The sequence below is a fragment of the Siniperca chuatsi genome, linkage group LG7, assembly GCF_020085105.1.
Source record: "Siniperca chuatsi isolate FFG_IHB_CAS linkage group LG7, ASM2008510v1, whole genome shotgun sequence".
Taxonomy (NCBI): Eukaryota; Metazoa; Chordata; class Actinopteri; order Centrarchiformes; family Sinipercidae; genus Siniperca; species Siniperca chuatsi.
This window is the reverse complement of record NC_058048.1, coordinates 3,302,506-3,320,405: the sequence shown is the minus strand read 5'-3', so window position 1 is coordinate 3,320,405 and position 17,900 is coordinate 3,302,506. Positions and strand designations below refer to the sequence as shown.

The following is a 17,900-nucleotide window of genomic DNA, read 5'->3' as shown; positions in this document are numbered from 1 at the left end:
TAAGCTCCTGCTTGTATCTTTCTCACACTTTGTTAATCCTACCTCTGTGCTTTATCAACCCCGTCTCCTACAAAGTATGTCATATACTACTGATTTTCTGCCCGGATTATGCTCACAAGCAACGATTTTTCCAATGCAGGACGGATGACGTTGTTATACTGCACAGAAGTCATAGGGACGTGTTTGGGCTAGAGGGGGGGCATATAAAACACAAGACCTTGACACACTTGAAACACATAAGGTTAGGGAAAAATCATGTCCCATCTCATGCTTCAAATCAGTATTGACTTTTGCAATATTTAACCAACACCATGATCTTCCCCTAACTTTAACCAAGTTAATGCTGCTTTAGTTGCAAGGAGTGGATATTATAGACAAAAAACCCCCCAAATAAAACAAGTTGACATTGAATGTTACAGATGCAGATACAGTCAGTGTAGTGTTGAATACCGGGAATTGAGATCCTTGTATGTATTTACCTGGAATTCTCATCAAAATACATGCAACTGTCACGGCAGAATACTATAGCCCAACCTTTAAATTACATTATTACTGTAATATAACTGTATCAACTTTTAAGCTGCAATGTTTCTTCCAATTACGTGTCATTAATAAAAATGGCACCTTGCAGTTCAGCTGAGAGGGAAAAAATATTTTTTGGAATAGGAGTGAAGCATTGTGCAAACTGTGTTCAACAAGTGGCTTAATCAGATACGCAGGCCTAAGAGAGCAGGGCAGCATTTAACAGGTGGAGAATCTTGCACTAAACATTCAAGAAGACATCATGCAACAGATTTCCCTTCCCTGCCACTGTTTGCAGTAATATCCTCAGGTTAGCACTATAAAGATGTTGTACGCTCCCATAAAACACCACAGGGTTAAGAGGATATCATTACCACATAATATAATGTATATGAAAGCAGAAACATCAGGAATTCATGTCTCACTCACTACCAAAGGTCAAGAATGTACTTTCATGTTCAAACCAGAAAAAAATAAACACCATGTAATTATCTCAAGTTCTGTGTTCTGTGTTAAATCAAACATTTATGGTGAGAAATCCTGTTTTGTCCCGATAAAAGAGTGATATACTGTATTTTTAAAAGATTTTTAGGGCGGGTTCACACATAAAGGTCCGGTTCCTGAATCGAACCAATGCGAGGATGATACATTGCTTCAGTGTTTGAATGGGTCCAGTTTGCATTCACAAAGGAAAAATTCAAACGGTCCAGACATTGTAAACAAAAGCCATGTAGTGGAAATGTCATTTGATTGTTGGTCATATAAAGTGCGGGTGAAAAGACAACAAACCCCTCTAAATATCTACCTGGATATCTTACATCATGGAGCACTGTCAGGTTCTGTTCATGATGATGTTGTTCTGGAGCGCATATCAGCAGACTTTAGAGGGCCGCACATATGAACGTCCTGTAGGACAGCAGGTATTAAATTATTTAATACTGCAGGCATTAAGAGGAAGACGCTCTGCCATCAGACGGTCTTATCGCAGAAGACGGCTGGTTCTGATGAGATCCTACCACGACTTGTTTTGCCATGCAAAGATGACCAAAGAGGTAAGTGGGCCAACATACACAAATCACAAAGTTTTGTCATTTTGGTAGCTACCAGTTCACCAGTCACCATAACAGGAAGAGAAAACGTTTTTTAACCAATAAACTGACACATACAATGGTAAGCTTCCTGTGATTGGTTCGAATGGTGTTCACACCAGAAATGAATCGCTCCAGAGTTCACGTGACAGCGGTCCGAGACTTCGAGACGGACCAGAGAGCAGTTGATTGGTCCGCACCAGAGCTCGAGTCTGGCGTTCACACCGACCCAAACGAACCGCACCAAGGGGGTAAACGCTCCAGGGTTCGGTTCAACCGGACTAAACAAGACTGGTGTGAACCCGCCCTTAAACTCATAGATAAAACCTTCAACCCTAGTTCAGCATTAAAAATTGTGTTGGCAGTGAACAATTTGCAAAAACATTCAATCCAAACATTTGTTGTTTTTTATATTGATAAAATTCAATCCAGGAAACATCAGGTTTCCTACAAAACATATTTGTGAATGCAAATTAGCTGTATATTAACTGAATTTTAAGAGACAAGGTTGGCTTCATCCAAGTGGCCCTGCTGTTCAAAACATCCCTTTTTTACTGCCTTTCCTAAAACGCTCTGCTCGCTATTGTCCCTATCACATCCCTGTCCTCTTTCTCTCTTTCTTTCTCAGCCTCTTTTCCTTTCATGTCTTCGCCTTCTCCTCCTCTCCGCCTGCCCAAATATATGTGTGGCCTGGCTTTGCCTCTCAACAGTAACTCAACCCATAAACAAACTGCCTTACATGCTGTAATCACAAACCCCAAACTGCCAGACATTAAACCGGCCACGTTTCATACGCTACAAAAAACACAGAGAGAGCAGGAACGAGAGAGAGAGAGCTCCAATGTTTGAGCTTCCTCTTAACAGATGCGGTGTGTAGTATCAGTTTGCTAAAGTGCGACTGGGAGGAGAGATAGATAGCGATGGAAGAGGAGTATATCTTTGAGGAGTTCCACATTGCCCCGTGCTGATCAAAGTGCTCTGCAGCCTTTGTGGCTAATTGTGGGGATTATCTGTAAGTGCTTGGAAAAGACCGGCCTGGTTTTATGGGGTCGGTGTCACACACACTCATACGCACACAAACTCACACACAGAGTCTCTGCATGCGCTACTGCGTCTGGTAATCGCAGAGGAAATGCACATGTGACCTCAGATGAATAATTCAAGTTTTTGTGTATTTGTGGAGTAAGACAATGGTAGAATAAAGGACGTAAGGCAGACTGAAGAGTGAAATACTGGATTAAAAAGGGAAGTGATCCAGGAGACATGAAAAATCAGACAGGAGACATGAAAAATCAGACACGAGACGCGCACGCACGCACACACACACACACACACACACACACACACACAGGCAGACATATCCTGTCATCTTGATCCAGTTTCAAGGACAGTGGTGAGACTGGAAGGTTTGGAGTGCCAAACGACTTGTCAGTGTCAGTTGTAAAGCTGCCTCTCCTAAAGCCACTTCCCCCTGCTGACACACACACACACACACACACACACTCGCTCGAAACTGTGGTCAGCTGAGCGGATCCTAAGTTAGGTCAGGAGTAGTTTGGAAACACACGCACACAGCTCACAAAGAGACTTTCTTTCTAGGGTTTATGAGTCTTCTCTGTAGTTTGCCTGACCACAAACACACACGCTCTCACACACACATACAGTTACACATAGGCAGACGTACAAAAAAACTCACACAAAGCTGATATAGCGGATATGGTTTTGTGAGGGGGAGAAGGGTGTATGGTCGGCGTCAGGTCCAAGCAATTATCCAAGCGTCCAAACCTCTTTCAGGCAGCCACAGCGGAGCCAGACAGAGCTCACACAAACACACACACTCACACAGACACCAACACAACTCTCAACTCCAACCTAGGGATTTGCCCAGGATAATTCCACTTCTATTCACCATGAGAGGTTTTACAAGGTTAGGTCCAAAATCTCTGAGCCACTGCTAACTACAAGCGGACTACCAGCTGGCCCTTGGCCTCCAGTCTGAAAGCTCAAGTGTGTGATTCTGGCCGGCTGAATGGCCTTTTGGGCTCGGAGCCCTGAAGACCTTACCAATAAGACGAGCAGAGAAGACAATGGCAAGCAGCTAATCTTGTCTTTATGCAGCCTTTGTGAGTAGGGGGCACTTGCAGAGGCGGTGCTCAGGTAAGGCAGTGTGTCAAAGGTTAAGCTGGGAGATTCAGACTTGCACACACAAGTTAATTAAAGTTTGTCTAAGGGGGTGAGTGCGTCTCAAGGAGGCCGCTAGTGTCTGAGGGCTCGCCTGAGAAAGGAATGCCGTCGACTTCAGAGTTGGCTGACTGCCGCCGAGTTGTTTTCAGAAAGTGCTCGACTGGAGCAGACACCTGAACGATTAATGAACACGTTTCTGCTACTCTGCAAAGTGAGGCAGCACAGGTGGAAGTGTGTATTTTGGTCGGATTGGCAATTTTAGGACATATTTTACATTTTAACTACTAGAAAGTATACACAATAATATCCGCTGAGTCAGGTAAAACAACGACAAAATTAACATAATAGATTCATCGTTTTCGTCATTTTCAAGCAATAATGCCTACTTTAGCTGGTTCCAGCTTCTCAAATGTGAGGTTTTACTTTGTCCAATATGACAGTAAACTGAATATAGTATAGTCAATCCAGGCATTTTTTGATGGATCAGCTATAAATCCAGATGTTTGTTGCTGGAAGACAGCTATTAAAAATGTTCTACTGTGCTACATAGTTGTGAGTGAGTGAGTGACCTGCAGAGCCAAACATATAGAAACAGCGGGCAGTAGTGACGCAGGCAGCGGCGTTAAACTTCTCAAACGTGATCATTTTGCGTCTGTTTCAGTGACGTTTCCCGGGTGGATTATACATCTGCTGCTGCTGTTTGAAAACTGTACATGTTTAGTATTTTTTTCATGCTAGGGTTATGGTAAATGGACTATTCTTATATGACGGTGTCGTCCCTCATTCGTCCAGGAGTGTTCTATCGTAGAAAAGGTTTCAGTCATAGTCATCTGAAAACAGATGACTACGGCTGAAACCTTTTCTACTATTCTTATATAGCGCCTTTCTAGTCTTTTCTGACTACTCAAAGCGCTTTAACTACATATCACATTCACCCCATTCACACACATTCACACACTGATGGCAGAACTGCTCGTCAGTTGAAAGAAACTAAGAAAGGGCTAAACACAGCCCTTGGGAGTAATTTGGGGTTCAGCGTCTTGCCCAAGGACACTTCGACATGTGGGCTGGGGGAAGCTGGGATCGAACCGCCGACTGGTGGACGACCCGCTCTACCACTAAGCCACAGTCGGGTTGAAGAGAGGATGCCTAAATTCTGTCCAAACGTTCTTGCCACAACAGATCCACACTGACACTCCTTTTTTGAATGTACTACAGGACAGTAAACAACATAGTAGGGACGGACGGGATGATGAGGAGTCACTCGTGCACCTGCGATCAGAAACCTGGTTAATGTTAGAATCATGGAAGGATATGAATAATCAGGTTACTTGTGTTCTATGTAAACATCATATCCTGAATATAAAAAAATATTTGTGTGCATTTCAAGATACTCATTGACGCTGACATTGTTGATGATATGAGACAGGATTAAGTTGGATTCAGCTAAAATATCATTAAGTTAATTGGCTATGAAAAGATCAAACCTAGGATCGCCGATGGCCTAGGACACCAAAAATGCCAGAAACAACCCTGCCTGCAGTATCCAACCATACATAAAATATTTGGAACTTCTCTGTGTAACGGTAGCTGATTAGAACAAAACAATGAATAAAAAATGTTTCCTGATATAAAATGTATGTGTTTTAATGAAAAATTAGTTATACATATATAACCATTAAATAGTAGTCTACCAAAAGAACTATCTAACAGTATGAAGGATATTTTTCCTCTACAGTATTCACCTGTACACCTACATTTGATGGCACTTGATTTTAGTAAAAAACAAGGCTGGGTCCCTTGAAAAGGAATAGCAAAAAAAAAAAAAAAAAAATCTGAACAAAAGAGTGAATGAAGAAACAGACAGCAGACGTGTAGAGAGGAAGAAAATAACCTCAGGAGGAATATAAAAAGAGAGTAATCTGAAGAAAGGGATGGAGAGGAAGGAAGGAGGAAGATGAGGAGAGAAGATGAGCAGACAGTGTCCTTTATGTATTGGCTGAGTGTCTCCTAGGGCTTTTGTAATGCTTTACACAGACCCACTTTCCAAGGTCACCGTACGGCTGCCTGTCCAGCTGTTTTCATATTCAGTTTCAACCTCGTCTCCTCCTGTGTGATTTTTTTTATCTGTGACTGTAGGGCAGATTATTATCAGGGGTCAACAGATTACCCACAGAAAAAGACAACAAAATAGACAAAATAAATGAGAGGCCGCAAAGATTTTAATCCTGATTAGGATGGGGGAAGTAGGCAAGAATTCATGCAAATGTACAACCATACAAGCCTCTCTGAGTTACCATCTGCAAACTGAAAAAAGAAATGCTCTTGACACAAAGAGCATCCGATGACTTTGATCTCTGCTGTGATCAGCCATGTCACTAAGGGTGAAAGTCTCTTCATTTACCGCAAGAGGTGGTGGCAAAGGGTGGCAATGAAGCTTTGACAGGCAGTCTCTGTGCCAGGCTGGGTGGTTGATCAGCTTCCCCTCCGCCCTGGAGGTTAGCCTGGGTTAATGAGGAATGGTGTTAGCTTAGCAGGAGGCGCTAACAGGATGCCCAACGGGAGGCCCAACAGGAAAGCCCACAGGAAAGCTTATTGGCTGTACAGGAATGGCCTACTGCCACAGTCACACTGTGTCAATGCCACATTTATGACTGCTTTGATCCCATACAACCTGTGTTTCCACAATCTCAGTTTATTCTAATACAAGCAACAAAGCTACCAAAACACAATGTTTCCTCTTGCACTCGAGATTAGTCCCAAGTAACCAAAAACTTAACAGCAGGTGAGCTGGTGTTTTCTTGACATCATCCTGAGCTTCTTTGATGCTTCAACTCACAGGATTCTTAACACCAGGCTGGGTCATTTTTCCTTCTCTTTGAAAGTATCTCATTTTTATCCAATCAAAAATAAAAGTACATTGGTAATAGACAGTGAATAATCACGTGCTATCAGGTAGTTGCTGTCTGATTTGCCTATTCCTACTATACTTACCGTATGTTCAGTCCAGTCTCCCTAGGAAGTTCATATTGGACAGTATTGCAGCACATGTTTTATGTCCAATGCCAACATTAAGTGCTTAAGCAGGAAGTCTGTCTTTTATGTAGTGAGGGTGAAAGTAAGGGCCTTGATATACTCCAAAATGGACAGCGGTTCACGGTTCCTTTTATACTGACACATGTTCACGAGGTGCGGCCCACGTGTACAGTCCGTGCGGTAATAAATTCTGGGCATCAAAGATGCCTGCACAGACCCTCGTGTACATGCGTAGACGTAGAGGTTTGCACGCTGATCCTTGTGGCTACACAAACACAGAAAGTACAATTTGAGCTTAAGTGTGTGAAGGATAGGCTGGTGGATCTTCATGCAGGAGGCCGGAGTTCATGTCCCATCACAGTCTACGACTTAATGTTGGCTTTTTTTTTTTTTTTTTTTTTTTTTAACTTTCACCACAATATTTCCCTAACCTTAATAATCATAGTTGTCAAGACAAGTCAAATACGTTTCATTTATGTAGCCTAAAATCACAAATTTGCCTCAAAGGGCTTTACAATATGTACAACATAAAACACCCTTTTTCCTTAGACCCTCAATTCAGATGAGAAAAACACTTTAAAAGTGATATTGTAGACAGATATGAGCATATGTGTAGATAATACTGGGGAACTGAAATAAAAAAACAATGTCACTGAATGTAATCTGGCGTTTTGCAGATTGTCCAATTACAATGTTGTGTTTGCTGATAAGGTTGGTATGATGGGTTGCCAATGTGCTTTCGCAATAGTTTGAAAACATTGACAGCACAATGATAATTATCATCACATGCCTCCTGCTTTACTTTAAAATCACTACAGAAACTTAAAAAATCACACTACTGACCTGTTTGACATTTGAGCTCTGTTGAAACACTTCAGCACCAAAGATCGAGACAAAGATGTCAAAAAGAAAAAAAGAAAAATAACATCTAATTACTTGTCCTGTCCAGTGCCTGTGGGAGATGAACATATATATATTTGTCTTTGCTGTCAGAATGTCACGTACATGTGGCATGGATAACACAGGAATGACCCCGCAGTGACCCCTCCTACCATCTGCTTTGGCTGGGCTACGCTACCCACTCAGCTCGCCTGCCTACACGGTTACTGACCCATTCCAAATGCCAAAAACAAGACAGATGCCCCTGATACCCCAACTTCAGCCCTAACCCCCGCCCCGCCAAACAGCATTTCAGCGCCTCTCCCTGTCATCCAGACCAGACGCCCTGACCTCCTCCATCTTCCTCCTCTTCCACCGCCGCTAGGCTAGCAGCTAGCCTCAGTCTGTGAGGAGACATATGCTATGTGATGACGGCAGGGATGTATCAGTGCGCCACACACAGGTGGGGTTTACAGGTTGTGCACATGTAAACACGTACATAAGCTGTATGGTATAGTGGGTATGAAACCATGAAACAATTAAGCTACATTCATAAAAGAACATGTCACAGACACACAAAGAGAATGAAAGACCCTCAAACAGATTGAGACATAAACCAATGCACTCATGCCCGCTCGTGCGTGCAGCCACAGACACATACACACACACAGGCATACACACACACACACACAGGCATACACACAGGAGGCCGTGGTCCATCCTCTGACCGGTCGGTGACCTGACAGCCCAGCAGCTGCTAGCTGTTTGATGTTTCACTCTGAGGATCACATTTCATTTCCAGACTCTTCAGCCAATAGGAGAAAGACAGAGAGACAGAGACAGAGGGAGGCTCTTCATCCTCTTTTTATCCTTCGCCATAGCGCCACCGACCAGACACTACCAAGAACACCCTCACAACATGTGCATGTTAACCACAGTGTGAATGTACTGTATCTAAACTGAAGTTAGTCCACACGTGTAGGTTGACAAACACACACATATTCATATCTTTGCACAATCCTGCTGTACAGCACTGACTGAGAGGCAGGCGTATGTCAAAATGCACTCACACATTAAGAAAGTCAACTGACAATGGCACATCAGAGGGAAGTGTGTGTGTGTATGTGTGGGCGCGCAGCAGATGGAGACAAGCTGGACATTAGACCCTCTGGCCTGATGACATGAAGTCATCACATGACAGCAGTGCTGAACACTGCCTTCAGAGACACACACACAAGTTTGTTAAATCATCATATCCAAGCGTACATGAGTGAATGTCTTATTTTAAGTAATAAAACACACAATAATACATATGTCCTATTTAAGTACTTTTACATATATCTTAACTCAAATTGGGTTTCTATCCATGTATTTTAACTAAATAATGATCTTACCAAGTTAAATGGTAAATGGACTGTACTTATAAAGCGGCTCTCTAGTCTTTTCCGACTACTCAAAGGCTTTAAAAGAGTTAACTGACTGAACTGCAACGGCACATTTCAATAGTCGTCTTGTCTTTCGGATAGTTCTTTAGAGCTAAGCTTTTCGAGACAACGAAATTATGGAATGCTTTTGTTTCTTTTTAAAGATGTATTGCATTCATGGCCATTTTTAGAATGTCATAGGCTTTTTTGAGAAAAAAATAATACTAACAACAGACTAGAGAGACATCGCCACAATCCAACTTTTGAAACTAAAATAATCATCTGTAAACCACCAAAGTTTCATCACATCACTTCCAACATGTTTATACCCCAAACCTTTAAATAAGCAAAGACCCTCTTTGGAACAGCAAGCAAGGGGTTTATGGGAAATGTGGTTTCATTAACAACCACTGGCACTAATAAAAACCACTGTGACATAGAGCCTAAAATGGTTAATGGAGAAATGATACCAGTTTGACAGAGCAAAATGTTAAAAATGCTAAATGTAGCAGCTTGCATGAAAACTCAGCTATGTATAAGAAGACGGCTGTTGTGTCTTCACTCATGTCCTTGTCTTTCCCTCTGCTGTTCAGAGTGGATCTGGCCTCTTAGTGTGTGGCCACTCAAGAGTGAGAACACGAAGAGAGTCTGCCCCGGGCTAAAGGGCAGCTTTAGTCAGTTCACTCAGAATGAACACACACACTCACACACACATGTGAAGAGGGTCTCAAATAAGCATTTTTACCAGGAATTCAAGAATAAGGAGGCTTCGGCGCCATGCGTGGCTGCTCACTCTTGACTGAATACACACACACAAACACACACACACACAGACGCGTGTAGACACAATGTACTTGAGAGGCAGCAGGCAACATAAAAAATGCGCACACCCTCTTACACACATTCCACAATCACATAACAACAACTTATCCTGACCCCTTTTCTGCTGAACAGTTGTGTACAGCACAGTGCATTCCTTCCTTCCCGTTAGAAAGTGGGATAAACACTCTTTGTTTGACGAGAAGGAGCTAACCAGTGGGCCTGACTTGTAAGCTTATTACCTCCTTTAGCCTTCAGCCAATGTTGCGTACAGTACAGCTTTCTACACTAAAACTGCTCACTGAAGGTGTTGTGTCAGACTGTACATGGGAGGAAGGTGGTGTTCTTGGTAAGCAAGCTTTTTATGTAGAGTTCAAGTCCAGTTAAAAAGTGAAAGGGGGCTGGTGTGGGATGGCTGTGTCAAGGCCAGGTAGTTACAGTGTTAGTAATGGTAAGGAGGCTGTGGTGAGATACTTTACAAGGTTGTTGTAAATTTCACGAGACAAGGAGACAGAAATCAAAACCATTTTAAAACCTTTTGATAGCTTAACATTTCAATCTGTCACTTTCTGCCTAGGGCTAAGTATCACGTGAAATATTTTGAAATAGACTGCCAATACAATACCTGTGTTCTGGTACTGATACCAAACAATACTTTTTTACAGAAGCCTTTTTAGTTTAGGTAGGGTTTTTTTTTTGTTTTGGCCATAGGCAAGATTTATCCAAGTTCCCAAGCACAACCACACACTAAGAACTAGTCACCAAAAAAAACAAAAAACAGTATTGAGAAAATCACAAAATTCCACAATTCATTTATTCATTTAACTTTTGAAATACATTTTTATCTCCTTGTGTTATGCTCTAAATATCATTTCTCTAAGCTGCTGTGTATGTAATTCTGGTTGGCAATACTAAATGCCTTTAATTGGAATGTAATGAGTGCTTTGTCTAAGAACAGTCAAAATTGCCAGCTGGTGCTGCGAGGAGCTGGAATATATACCAACTGTACAGAAGTTAGCTGTAAATTAGCTTGCTAGCATATAATGCGCCAAATATGTGTTTTTTAAATCTCTGTATGTTCATGAATTGAAGTCATAAAGGCCTGAGATAAGCACATATTTTTCATACAAACTGAAGTATTTTTAACTTGCACATCGTGTTGTGCACTGACGTGACAGTGAGCTGCTGTAACAAAAGAGTTTCCCCTCGGGGATCAATAAAGTATTTCTGATTTGGAGCTGATTCCGATTCTGTGTTGTCACCTCAATTTGTGCTGTCTGGGGTAAACACTAGAACCACCAGGAGTCACTGTATACCTAAAACCACCAATGGGTAAAATTTACCTGCTATTTGAATGCATTGATTTTGCGATAATTTCTGCTAAACGTTGCTCAAACACACTTCGCGCAGACATTCAGCACCTTCAGTGTGCACTTCCTGAACAGCATTCCAGCACTTCAGGCATTTACAGAATGTTTTATTGTGTTTGCATTCCGCCTTCGCCACACAGGTCATTTTCTCCTGCGCTCTGCTGCACCTGTGAAGGACACGTCCAGGTGCGGTGGCTCTTTTGATGCCATCCACTCTGCGCTGTTGTAGTTACATCCTAAACACAGTCTGAATTTAAATGCAGCATACAATTTAGAAAAAACAAATGACTATTGCAGCGTTTTTATAGGCCTACATTATAATAATAATAATGTAGAATAAGAATCTAACAATCTTCTTGCTGGTTTGTTTTGGACTGGGGTGCATCCAAACAATTACGCATACAAAAATATTTATTGAAATGAAACAATTCGTATCAATTCCAAAATTCAAAGCAGATTTTTACCCAACGAAAACATGTATAATGACCACTTTTGCTAAACAATAGGCCTACACTGCGGTCGAAAACTCCTACTCTCCGCAGGTCAAAAAACATGTAATGAGGGAGCTGCACACCACCTGAAGTGACCGCAAAACAATTACATTTTATTTTATTCATATAGCGCCAATTCATAACAGAAGTTATCTCATTGCATTTTTCCTATAGAGCAGGTCTAGACTGTACTTTTAATAATATTATTTACAGAGACCCAACAAATCCCACTATGAGCAAGCATTTGGCGACAGTGGCAAGGAAAAACTTCCTTTAAGAGGCAGAAACCTCGAGCAGAACCAGACTCAGTGGTGGGCGGCCATCCGTCGCTGACACACCTGTGTCAGAGGGAAAGACTACTTTAGACTAAGTCCATTTCATAAATGTTCATAGGCTACATTTGATAATATTAGTATAATAGTTTTGCCTCAATGTTTATCTAAACATGCGAAATTAATAGGATGAAAATGACGGCATTCTCTATCAGGGTAAATTTTACCCGCTGGTGCTTATAGGTATAAACGCCCGTTTTTAAAATCTGGTTTTATCTTGACAATTTTTAACAATAGGGGGTGCTACATGAATTTTACCTGTTGGCGGTTCTAGCATTAAATCTGTTCCCATCTACTTGTATCTTTGCATCAACTTTATATGCAATTGTTCCACATTCTAACATTCGATTTGTGTTCACGCTGAACATACCTTAAGAATCTGACCAAGAATTCTACGTACATTTTCGACACTTGATCATTTCTGATACTGTGTGCTATGGGCACATTCAGTCACTACTCAAATAGCATTGAGGTTCGATACCCAGCCCTATTCGTGAATGTCCTGAAGTTCATTTGTGAAGAATATTTGTGAATCTAAGTTAGTGAGGATGGAACAACCATCTCTTCTGCAGCAACCTTTTGTTGATTAAGCTGATTTTTACACACAAGTCTTGTCTGGAGATGACCTAAAATGGGTTGTATTAGATTCAAAAGCTTTTAAAGCCTTTTGAAGACTTCTGATTAATGATTGTGTGTGAGCACAAGCATGTACAAGAGGCAATAAAGACAACCAAGGGTGCATGCACATACACATACTATAAACCTAACACGGACATATTGTCTTGATAGTCTGTGACCTGTTCCTTTGGCATGGCTTACCCTTCTCAACACCCCCATAAACATGACAAGACCTTGGGATCAAAGCTGTCTAGGCCCTTACATACAGACACACAGACCCCGACACACTCATACACGCACACACACACACACACACACACACACACACACACACACACACACACACACACAGACAGATGCTGCTTTGACTCAGAAGGCTCTGTGTCTTTAACCATCATCAGTCTGATTAGAGCTGGTGGTTCAGGAGTGTTTCCACATCACACAGCCCTTCTTGGCAGAACTTGGCTCTGCTAAGAGGCACTAAAGGCCACAAGCTTTTCACCTGATTGCCACTGAGGGAAAACACTTTTGTGAAGATTAGTGTCTTTGTCCCAGTTGTGTGAATCCAGAGCTGCTCTGCTACTGCTCTGAAATGAACAGCAAAAGGAACAGCACTGCTAAATGTTAAAGGTCTCTTGGGCCGGTCAATTGCAAAACGTGACATTTCCATAATTTGGAGAAGCTAAAGCTGATTTTCTTTACTGGGTCCAGAGGCACAAATGAGAGTAAGTGTAGATGTAAATGTGACATGTGCTTTGTATTTCAGGTTAAAAAGGTAAAAAAATCAAGCATCCAAAGCACAAAAGTAATACATATAAATATTACAGTCTAAACCTTTCTAGAAACGATGTAATGGAGAGTTTGTTGATGTGCTACAGTACAAAGCAATCACATGAACCTGCAATGTCAGGAAATTGGGTGTAATGGCTAGTACATGACAATTTCAATAATTCATGTTTTCCTGAGCACAGCTCTGGCCATATAAGCATAGAGCAGACAATAAGGAAAAAACATAACAACAACATGTGATTGGTAAAGTATATGTAAACGTGGAGCCAACGCTGGCTGTCCGAGGAGGTGTGAAATAAGGAAATAGAAAAAAAAGATGTAGATTTGGAACTTAAGCAGTGGGCAAGCCGTAATGGAGAAGACAGGCTATGTGAGTGTGACTCCTCCTGTGAAAGCCATTAGCCCATACTGCAGTGCTCCACGGCTAGCCGTTCTCAGCTTTGCATGCAAACTCGTGTGTGTGTTTGCGAGAGTGTGCATGGGAGATCTTTTACAGCCCCTGATTACCAGTGAACCAGCTCAGCTGTATGGCTGTGTTTGCCATAAGACTGAGAGGGTGAGTCTTTTGGACATGGCCAACATCTGACCTTGAACTTCTGAACTTTTTCCTTTAAGATAATTTCAAGTAAACAAAGACTTTTTGAGGAAACGATTAGATTTTTCTGCACATTGACAAACAAACTCAGGTGGGAAGAGAATAGCATCAAATCTTCTCAGAGTACAAGACTGCTACCCTGTACTTCATGGACAGGAAAGTTTGAAAGAGCACTGATGTCACCGCAAAACAGTTTGTCGATCAATTGTGCAATTACACTCAAAGAGCTGACCGAGAACAAAAAAAAAAAAAGGAAAATCCTAGGGTCTATTCAGATCAGGCCTTTTTTGAAGGGTTTCCACAGTTCCAGTTTGGATCAGTTCCCAAATTTTGGACCCTCTAATTTGTACAGCATCTTATAAAGCAGACATCGATGCAGTGCTTCACCATAATACACATGTAAATTGCATTAAATAGAAGTTAAACAAAATGACAACTTACAGACAAAATATAAAAACTAAACCCAGGCACATCTAAACAGATGGGTCCTGGACTGCTTTTTACAGGTTTTCCCAGATTTTTAAAGATTTTATTCTGGATCATTTTTGTAGTTTTGGCTATCGGTTATGATAACATCATTGTCACTTAAACACAAGTCAATGCTGAGATCTGGGAACACCTCGACGTCGCTTTTTATTGATGCACTTTCAAACTCCTGATTTGGTACAATTCACTAGCTTCATAAGCCAATAAGCAGAACACAGAACATACTGAAGTCACAAGAACACAGTGAAGGATATACAAACCAACAAAACAAACATACAGAATGAAGTAAATATATAAGAAACACAAAACACACACACACACAAAACAATGACGGGGGGACCAGGTCTTCTTAAAGTCATCAAAATTGTCCTACAAAGCAAACCTGATTCTTTCAAGGTGGAGAGTAGCAGACAAATCATTTAGCCAGTGCTGTACCTTAAGGGGTTTCAGGTGTTTTCCAATGCTGGGGCAGAACTTTCTTTGCTGTTAGAAGGCCATCGGCAAGAAATTGTTTTTGAGGCACCTTTAATGTGTTCAGTGTTTCTGTTGTGCCAAGGATGATGAGCATCGGATCAGGATGGTGGCTCACATGGCTAGTGTGGCACGCCCTCAAACCAAGCTCTTTAGAGAGGAGGCCGGAAGAGCTCAGTTTGTGGTATCGTCATGTCTATGAGACGCTGTAATCATCAGTGCGAGGGGAAATCTCCTTTGTATTCTCTTCCAAAGGACGATGGATTGAAGAGTCAGTGGTTAAAATTTATTTTTAACACTATTCCTCAGGACTACAACCTTTTTTTGTGCTCACTTCATTTTACCGAGGACTGCTTCGTGGACCGGCAACAGTTCAATTCAGGATTTTCTAAACGCTTACTCCTGACGGTGTAGTTCCAACTCTGTTTGGCCAATCTGTAAGTATACTTTATTAGTAGTGGATTCTATTTAAAATAAACAAGGCAACCTTTACGAGTGTTCATGTGCGGAGTTGTAGGTTGTAGCTTACCCAGCTGAAGTTGTAATGTTGTACCAGGTGTTAAAGCTAGTTTGCTAACATTCAACGTTGGTTTTGCTAATCCCCTGTAGGCCCATTTTTACATGAAATTGTGTTGAAATATGGCGATGGGTTGTGTATTTCTTGTGTGGATGTGGATTTATGAGTAACTGCTGCTATGTTACGCTCGCCGTCAAATGTAGGCCTCTGCTAACATTGTAGCCAACGTTACTGTGTTCAAATGGTTTTGCTCATCAGCTTTTTGCCCACAAGTACATAAAACTGTATAAAAAATGGTGATTGAGTTTTTGATCCCAATGTGTTGAACAGTGTCCAAGTGTGCATGTGGATGTATGTTTATAATGTTACGTTACAGGCTGAGATGTGAGGGCACCAAACCACTGTAGGTCTCAGCTAATATGGTAGCACTGTGTTCAAATGGTTTTGCTAATCGGTTCTAGGCCCACCTTTACCTAAAATGGTCTAGAAATATGACAATGTTTTTTCAATCATAAGATGTAGAACAGTGTTTCAAGTGTGGACGTGAATTTATGATTACAAGCTGTTCTGTTATGTCGGCAATCCACTTACTGTATGTTTGGCTAACTTGCTGTTTGGCTAAGTTGATAACACCCCCTGTGTTTTTCTACCGGCTCTGAGCTGTTCTACTTTCATAAGACTGCCAACAATAGTTCAGCAAAAGATTAATAAAGTACATCTACAACGGCTGTTTAAGGTGCTTTATTACGTGGAGGCCGTTGTAATAACCAACAGTGTATTTGGTCCCTAGTTACACAACCAGGGCTGTATTTGTCTAGCAAAAGGATATTATGTGCATGTGTGTATGTTTGTTTACATGCTACATGTGTTGTCTGCTGATTTCACTGGGGATAACAATGTTAGCATTGCAGATACTGAGTCTTTTCATGTGATTTAAAAGTTGTTTTAATTGCTTGATATGTCTAGTTACTGGTTGAACTGGCTTTGTTTTGGATCACACTACCTTGCTTGTCAGGACCCGCCCTACTCTGCTTCTGATTGGCTAATAGTCCTTACCTAGATACTGTACAAGTGCAACTCCCAACAAAGATTGAATAGAAGTGAAATGCCTCACTCTGTAGCTAAAACGGAGCGTTCAAGACAAAGGGTGAAAAGAGGTGCTGCAGCAATGTACAGTATGACAAAAAATATGGCGTTTTTTTAAATTAAACCATGTAAACCTATTCTTGTACAAAATAAAATTATGAACCTGGAAATTGGCACAATATCACTACTTTAAAGATATTAGATAGAGGAACAAACTACCATAACAGTACAAGAGAAAATGAAGCCAGTACATGTATTAAAGTAAATACAAACAACAAGGGACACGTGCACAGTGGAACACACACACACACACACACACTCAGAGGCTGTGGACAGGTCCAGCAACACCTCTGAGAATGTGATCCCACCTCTTCATCTAGTGTGATACCACTTGGGTAAAGGGTGAGAAAGGAGGAGGGAGAGATGCTATAGAGCTAAGTGCCTAGGTGTTAGCTCTCTGCCTGAAGACATAAAGTAGCACTCTGGGATTCTGGGACTCCAACTCCCAAGTGCTTCTGACACAAAATGGACACCTCAGTCTCAGAATGCCACTCCACATTTTGAGGGAAAAAGGTCAGCCATCGCTGTTTTCTTTCCCAGTAAAAAAAATCTAGCTTAATATACGAACTCTCGATAGCTTATTCTTCTTCTTCTATGTGTATCTTGGTAGTGTTTCTGTAATCATCCTCCTCAGTTATGGTGGTTGCCAATTGCTGGTCGTACTTCAGCTCTATCAAGTTTCTCTTACCGTTGACCAAAGATGGATTTTGATGGGATGGTGAGTGGTAGAACCAAATCCAAGCTTGAACTAATCACTTCAGAAACCTATGGGTGACTTGAAGCAGTAGGGAATATGCTAACTTTTGCAACTCCTCCCCCCATGTAGCGCCACTGGGCGCCTTTTGAGCCTTTGAGCCACATTAGCTAGCGCCATATTGAGGTTCAATTCACAATGACGTGCATGCTGTCTCTTTTGCAGTCTTTGAGTCTGTAAACTGGGGACAAGAGGAAAGGGACTTCACATTGTATGATGACTTGGTTGGTTGGAGATCTGAATTTTAAGACTCAGGTCACAATAGCCAGGTTTCAAACCCTAGATTTCAATTTACATTCATTGTCGGTAAAAACAGGACTCACACATCAAAGCACTTTTGCTGACAGAAGGATGGCATACATCAACAGCTTCTTGTTTG

The 17,900-nt window shown here is 41.5% G+C and overlaps 1 protein-coding gene across 2 annotated transcripts in view; it reads right to left on the bottom strand.

Moving 5' to 3' along the window:
- The window catches only part of bcas3 (BCAS3 microtubule associated cell migration factor), a 380,835-nt gene that overhangs the window by 94,747 nt on the left and 268,188 nt on the right, over window positions 1–17,900 (bottom strand). The gene's annotated exons all lie outside the window — the stretch shown is intronic.